Here is an 8,161-nt window from a genome sequence, read left to right as displayed (position 1 = left end):
CTGAATGATATGTACATATTTGTTTACAGTTTAATGAACTTGCCTCCTTTTTGTGCGGCCAACTGCTGAACTTTCTGCTCCATTTGGTATTCAGCCCAGTCAACATTATCGTCTCTACTCGATGCCGTATTTCAATTAATGCAAAAATCAACTTTTATTTTGCATTAAACGCTGAAAGCCATAAACAAATAACAACTTGAAATTCTCTGCAAATCTCGCGACTTGTTCATATTTAATTCATTTAATGCATTTATTTAAAAATCAAACCTGCTTTATGGCAAAACGAATTAACATGTACATAAAATTTCACATTTTATATTCACAATTATGTAGCAAATACAATAAAATTAAATGGCAAAGAAAAAAATCTGTGCCAACGCGGTAGGAATTTATTTATATCGTATCTGTACCGTAAGAATTTGAGATATTCTACAGAAATTCCTTGGCAAGTTCCTAACAAGTTCAAAGAATACATTTCAACTTAGAGAGCAGTAAAATGGAGTGGTACAGTGATGGAGCTGAGACTACAGAGTATAGCGGAATGGTGTGTTGTGGTGTGGCAAGTGGCAAGTGGCACAAAATAAATAAAATACCTTTTTAGTATTCATCACAATTTATGTTAAGCTCAAGTTAAGTTTATGACAACGATTTTGCTAGTATTTAACATTAACACAACATTTTGATATGAAAGCATTTCTTGCTATATTATTTCCTCCTCTCATTGTTGATGGTATTTTTGCAGAATTTTTCATAAAACAAGCTAGGAGCTACAAATACTTTTACAATGGCATAAAATTAAGCAACACAAACACATACAAAACAACTCATCAAATATGCAATTAAATCAGTTTCCGCTTAATTAAGCTTCAACCGGAAGTGGGTATATAAGACACAGCTTGTGATTCTTGTAGAATAAAGTTTGTGGATGGATGGCAGTCTTATATATTGTATGTGAATATACAATATATATATATATATATATATATAAGTGTGTGTGTGTAATACAACAGAAAATTATATACAATTATATATATCTTTATATATTCTTTGATTTATACGAATTCACAGCTATGAAGTAAATTTATATTAATACGGCATTTGTAAGTACTTATTACTTTTGCTATTTGATATTTCATTACAGAAATACAATATAATGAGCTACTACAAGAAATGAATTATATAAAAAAATTAATATTAAAGAAAAATTAATTAAATTTTATTTAAATCATTAAGAATGTATTTCACTTTAACATCACAACGCAAATTGATAATTGTATCAAGACATGTTTAATATTTTTATGTTTCAACTTAAATGTGACACTATTAAAAGTGGATAATATCATTTATCCATTATAATCGTAGTATAACAACAATGATTTATTTGAATATGATAGTTAATAAAAATATATATAAACACTTTAGTGATATTCTAATTAAAATTTAAAAGTTCTAGGTGGTTTTAAACCCAAAGTTATTCCTATATATATAACATGGATCCCCTAGAGATCCTCGGTATAAACTAACCTTACCTAATTAAAATTTATATGTCCTATCAAGAAAAAGCTAATTTAAATAGAAAGAAAGATAAGAAGTTAATTTTTAAGTACGTAAGTTTTTTGGACGACCATTTTATTTGTAACCAATTATATTAAAATTTATATGTTTTATAACATTTAGAGATAGCGTAAAACTTAGAATGGACAAGAATATTATTAGGTAATTGGGGTTCACAGTTGAGTAGAGCAATGTGATCTTCTTAGGATTTTCCAGTGCATAGCATACTTTATACCATCTGCCCAATTTTTTTTGGTTATTGATTCTGGTAGATGTCTTAAAATGAATGTGTTTTTTTTTTTGAAAAGATATTTTTCTTTGTATAAATAGAAATAGTTCATTAAATTGTCTTATTATCTTGATCAAATTGTAATTGCTTTCAAAGTTTTTGTTAGCTTAAACACAATTATCAGAAAAAAAAATTAAAAAAATGTTGTGTTACCTCGTTTTACAAAATAAAAAATATATACTTCGATTGTCTGCAGAAGTCATTGACTTTTGCCTATAACAATTTACATATCCATACATACCAATATACGTGTATATCGAAATTTCCTAGCCAGTACAATATAATTTGTGCTCTATTGTGTAGTGGTACAGGAGCAGAATCCTTAAATAACTGCTGTCATATTATTTCAACAATTATATTGTTCAGCTATGAATTTCTATGGAACACCAAAGCAACTGTCATGCGAAAGACAATAAGTCTCAGTGAAGACTTAAATACCAATCATTGTTCAATAGCAAACAACTGTGCTTCACTACAAATGGACAAAGTAATCAATTCATACCATGTACGAATACTGAAAAACTATTGAACATTGTAGATATTTTTAATTGCTTGAGAGTTTCGTCTCAGTGGGTCCATTGACAAATAACAGTGGCGTTAAGTACGTTAACTACTTATAAAATTATTAGTTGAACACTTAGCACCACAATGAAAGGTTAAATGCCACACAGTTGTTAACGAGTTAAGTGTTCAAATGCTCCTTCATTCTTGATGTTTCCAAAAATATTTGCACAGTTGTTATGTTAAAGTGTGAGCTTTTAATAGAGTGAGTAAATTTTTATGCTTTTAGTGTAAAATATTTGAACATTTTTCCTCAAAATACCATTAATTTCTAGCACAACATTTAATACTTGGCATCTACTATTTTGTTCTATTTTTTTTTTTTTTTGTTATAGAACTTGGAGTTCTTTTTTTGTATTTAACGTTTTCTTTACTTTGCTTTAATTTCTTTGAGTTCAAACATTCATTGGAATTTCGCTCCATTAACGAGTGATGAAGGAGCCTTCAATCATGCACAATGGGCACTATTACTTAAACAATGGCAGACTAGCAGCAGCATTGCCAGCTACAACAAAAATAAAAATGGCTGCTATTAAACTGTTCATACCACAATTTCAACATTTCACCAGCTATTGAACAAAAAATTTTTATACTATATATATGTACATATATATATGTATATATATATATATGATACGAAACAATGAAAAAGAAGGGAAAGGAATAAAAAATTATCTGGAAATTTTCCAATTTTAATTAAAAAACTTTTCATTTTCTTTTAGCACATTATGCGGTAGTGGGGGTAAGGACTGCAAATAAGGAAGTGTTAAGCAGTATAAGCACTATATGAGTCTTTTGGTGGTCAGTATTGAAGAGTTGTTATTGACTACGTTATAGGTATGTATCATCGATTCACAACAATAGTTGCTTATTTTTGAAATTTGATGTGCTTCCTCGGTTTATAGACTTTAAAAGAGTGGAGGCATGTTCCAAAGATATGGTACAGTTTATCATTTAATTGTTAAGATCAGAAAAAGTTGAAGTTGTGTAAGAATGTAAAAACGATTAAAGTTGATGTGTTGGAATCTAAAATTATTTTATAAGTCAGAATTAATTTATTAATGTAGTTTAGATCAATTTCTTAAAAATTTATATTTTATATTTTTGAAAAAATGATTAAAACACTTATTTTGTAAAACACATACTGTTAATACACTTTTTAGAAAATATAATATTATAATAATCTGCAAGTGTTATAATAGATTCTTCAATAGAATAATAATTTTATTATGGAATTATCTTTTCTATAATAGTAAAGTATAATAGATTTTATAATAATCTGCTGAATTAATATCAAAGAGTAAAAATTCAACTCACAAAATCTTTTATGTTACCATATTTATTTGTAAGTTGATAGATTTTTGAAGAATACCGGTGAGTATTGTTCACCCATCACCTCATTTATTAGGATACCACTAAGGTGCCACTGTCTGGCAGCCAGACTTGAAGGATCACCCTTAAGATAAAAGTTAGTATCATGCAATTATACTTTAATTGTATCATATTATCATATTTAGTGATAACTTATATTTTTTTTTTTTTTTTTTATTTAATTTAAATTCAATAAGTATTCTGTCACATAGTACGGTGACATTTTACAATTTTTTAATAAATACTATTTGAGACTTGATCATTTACAATTAAAGTAGTTCTCCCTGTAGAGAGCTTCTCTTTTCTTTTTAATTTAAGATTTCTTTATAATAAAATTTGATTTTTATAATAAAATTTGAAGCGGCGTTTTCCTTTTCAGTCTCGTAAATATATTTGAGGGGGACATCAAATTCGAAGCTAGGATGTTGGGATGAATTTGTATTCGTTCATGGTATTTTCTAGCTACCATTTTTACTTCATCTCTTACCGGGATTATCCCAAGGTCCCGATGGATTTGAATGTTAGTTACATACCATGGGGCATTTACTATTTCCCGTAAAGTTTTAGATTGAAATCTTTGAAGAATTTCTATGTTGGATGTTGAGGCTGTTCCCCATAATTGAATGCCATAGGTCCATACTGGTTTTAGCACACTTTTATATAAAATAAGTTTATTCTTTAGGGATACTGAAGATTTTTTATTTAGTAGCCAAAACATTTTTCTGTATTGAATCCCAAGGGATTTCCTTTTGTTAAAAATATGTGTTTTCCATGTCAGACGTCTATCTAAGTGCATGCCCAAGTATTTAGCGCTATTTGATTGCGGAATTATTATATTATTAAGTTTAATTTCCGGGCAGGTGTCTTTTCTCATTGTGAATGTAACATGAGTAGATTTTGTTTCATTTGCTTTCATGCGCCAATACTGCAACCATTTTGATATACGATCAAGACCAGCTTGTAGTTTGAATGAGGCTACAGACGGATCGTTTGCACTCGCCAGGATAGCTGTATCATCTGCAAATGTACCGGTTACAATTCCTACCGTCTTCGGTAAATCGTATGTGAAAAGCAGATAAAGGGTTGGACCGAGTACACTGCCTTGTGGTACTCCAGCTCTAATATCATGTAGAGAAGACATTTCATTTTCATTGTTGACATAAAAGAGTCTTTTCAATAGATACGATTTTATGAACGTATAATAGTTAAGTGGCAGAAGCTTTTTACATTTGTAAAGAAGTCCTTGGTGCCATACTCGATCAAACGCTTGAGATATGTCCAAAAACGCTGCTGAGCAGTATTCTTTTCGCTCGAAAGTGGTCTGTATTTTTTCAACAATTCTATGAATTTGCTCAATGGTTGAGTGTTTTCTTCTGAATCCAAACTGGTGGTTCGGAATTATTCGTTTCGACTCGATTACCGGCATAAGACGTTTTAAAAATAATATCTCAAGAACTTTTGAAAGAATGGGAAGGAGACTTACTGGACGATAGGATTTTACATCTTCAGCTGGTTTCCCTGGTTTTAGTATCATCTTTATTTCGGCAACTTTCCATTGATCAGGGATGAAACTTTTTAACAAGGATGCATTGAAAAGATGAGTAATAAATATTAAAGCAACTTCTGGAAGTTTTTTAAGAATTTCAGCAGTTATGAGGTCATAACCAGGTGCCTTTTGATTTTTAAGAGATTTAATAGTATAAATTATTTCTCGTTTTTTAAATTTCCTAATTGGTAACTCCATTTGGTGAGTTTCTTCTAAAAATTTGGAAACATTGACATCTATTTCTGAATCGCCAGTCATATCATGTGGAATAAAAACGTTTTTTAGATGGCTTGCGAAAAGTTGAGCTTTTTCAGACGGTTTTTTCGCCCAAGTATTATCTGTATTTTTAAGTGGGGGTCGATAATCTATTGTATTATTTACTTTTTTATTTGCTTTTCATAGAGAATAGTGAGATAAGTGAGACGTGTCGAGGCTATGTAAGAACTTCTGCGTATTTTGTTCCGTCTGTCGTTTCAGCAGAGTCTTTAGATCTTTAATAATTTTGTTAAGTTTCCTCTTGTCTTCAGGAAATCTGGTACGATGCCATATTTTTCTAGCATTTCGTTTATCCTTTAGTTTTTTTGTGATCTCCCCAGTATACGTTACTAGATTCTTCATATAGACTTTTGGAGGAGGAGTAGCTTCCCATGCTGCCTCTTGAATAGATCTGGTTAGGTATTCAGTCGCTTCAATTATATCTTCTTCAGTTTTTAGTGGCATTTTGACGTTTAGAGACGATGACAACATTGTTTCAAATATAGTCCAATTTGTTTGCTTGTTGTATAATTGACATTTTTGGATCTTGTTTCTAAGGTCTTTATCTATTATTACAATCACTGGTGAATGGTCCGATGATAACTCTAAGCTGGTCTTACATTGCACCTGTTCATAAAGGAAGCCTTTGGTAACGCAGAAATCAATAAGATCAGGAATTTTATCTGTATCTGATGGCCAGTATGTGGGCTCTCCTGTGGAAAAAACTTTAAGTTTCAAGAGTCTCACTGCTTTGTATAATTCACGTCCCTTTGTTGTGGTTAGTCGTGATCCCCAGAATTTATTTTTCGCATTGAAGTCGCCACCAGTTATAAATCGATTCCCTAATGTTGAAAAAAATTTTGTGTAGATTTCTTCCTTCACATTATGTTTTGGTGGGCTATATATGGCAGATATAAGAATTGGTCCGACTGAGTCCTCGATCATAATATTTGTGGCTTGAATTTCATCAGTGCTATAGTGAGTACATTCATAATGTTTAAGTGTTCTTTTAATTAATACTGCAGAGCCTCCATGAGCTTTTCCGTCCGGATGCGGAGACTGATAGAAACAATAGGATGGAATTTTAAAAAAACTTTTTTTTGTGAAATGAGTTTCTGAAACTAATAATACATCTACGTTATTTTTTGATAGAAATAATCTCAGTTCAGAGGAATGTTTTGACAACCCATTGGCATTCCATAAGACGAGCTTTATGGGCATATGGTTTGTTTAGAAACAAGACTTACTAAAAGATTTGTCATGGTAGTTATTTGATTCATTACTTCCCGCGTTAGTTTCATCATTTCTTTCATTTCATTCACCAATGCATCGCTGTGAAAATTATTTTTATTGGAAGAAATTTGATTTATTTGGTTGGCAGCAACTTGAGCGTAAGTTTGCTGAGAGTTTTTATTTGGAGTAGTTTGATCTGGTTGAGCGCGTGCAGGTTGAGCGAAAGTTTGCTGTTTTTCGTGGTGTTCTTGATGCTGATTAGTTGAGGATACAAATTCAGCATCAGATTTTAGAAATTTTTTTCTAAGTGGTGGGAAAGTAGACGCTTGCAGTTTTTTATATACTAAGCAGCCCTTGTAGTTTGCTGGGTGGATACCTTCACAAAGAACACATTTAACATCATTTGTTCTGGATTTTCTTTCGCAGTCAGCCGATGCGTGATTACCAGCACACTTAATGCATTTGGGTTGTCTTCTACATCCTGACTTGGTGTGGCCATAGTGTTGGCATCTTGAGCATTGAGGTAACTCACGTTTAAAATGGGGTGGTTCAAAGGTAACTCGACTGTGGAGTAAGCTTTTAATGTTGTAGATATCTTTGTTATTTGGTTTTTGCTCTATTTCTACAACGAACATTGGAAGGGATCTTTTTGTTTGGCGATGTTTCATATTCCATATATTTGTAGTAGCATGTCCAAATTCTTCTAGAGCTGTTTTTATATCCCCAATATCGACGGAGGGATGCATATTTCTTAATATGACCTTAAAGCTTCTTTCATTTTTAGGTTTGTATGTATAAAATTCCGTGTTCTTACTTTCTAGCATTTTAACGATTTTTGAATAAAATTCCGGTGCACCGGGCTGTATACGAACCCGAGTAGATGAAATCACTCTCATTTCATATTTATTATTTGCAATTTCGTTAAGCAGATTTAAAAGTGGGCGAACGTCCTCAACTTTATCTACAAAAATTGGTGGTGATTTAAGCGGTTTTTCCTCTTGTATAGCAGGTTGGTCTTCTTTTTCTTCCACTACCAGTCCATCAAATCTATTCGAATTACTGAGCCAGTAGTTCAATTTTTGTTGCTTTGGTTTTTTCATTTTTTCAGGACTGTCTCTAAGTCTTTTACTGCCTTTAACTTCGTTCCATTCTTCTTTTCTGCACGGAAAATCAATTTTGGCGTTATGGATTTCGCTCATAGATCCTGCTCGTTCTCGCTGAGAAACCTTTAGTAAAGTCGCAATGTCTGTACTTTGTTTATTCATTTTTTCTAAACTTTGAACTTGTTTAGTTCCAACATCTGCTGGTGAATTTTCACTTTTTAATTGGTGTGTACCTCCTTCTTTTACCGG

Source organism: Teleopsis dalmanni, chromosome 2 (assembly GCF_002237135.1).
Source record: "Teleopsis dalmanni isolate 2A chromosome 2, ASM223713v2, whole genome shotgun sequence".
NCBI classification, from domain to species: domain Eukaryota; kingdom Metazoa; phylum Arthropoda; class Insecta; order Diptera; family Diopsidae; genus Teleopsis; species Teleopsis dalmanni.
Note: the sequence above shows the minus strand (reverse complement) of the source record.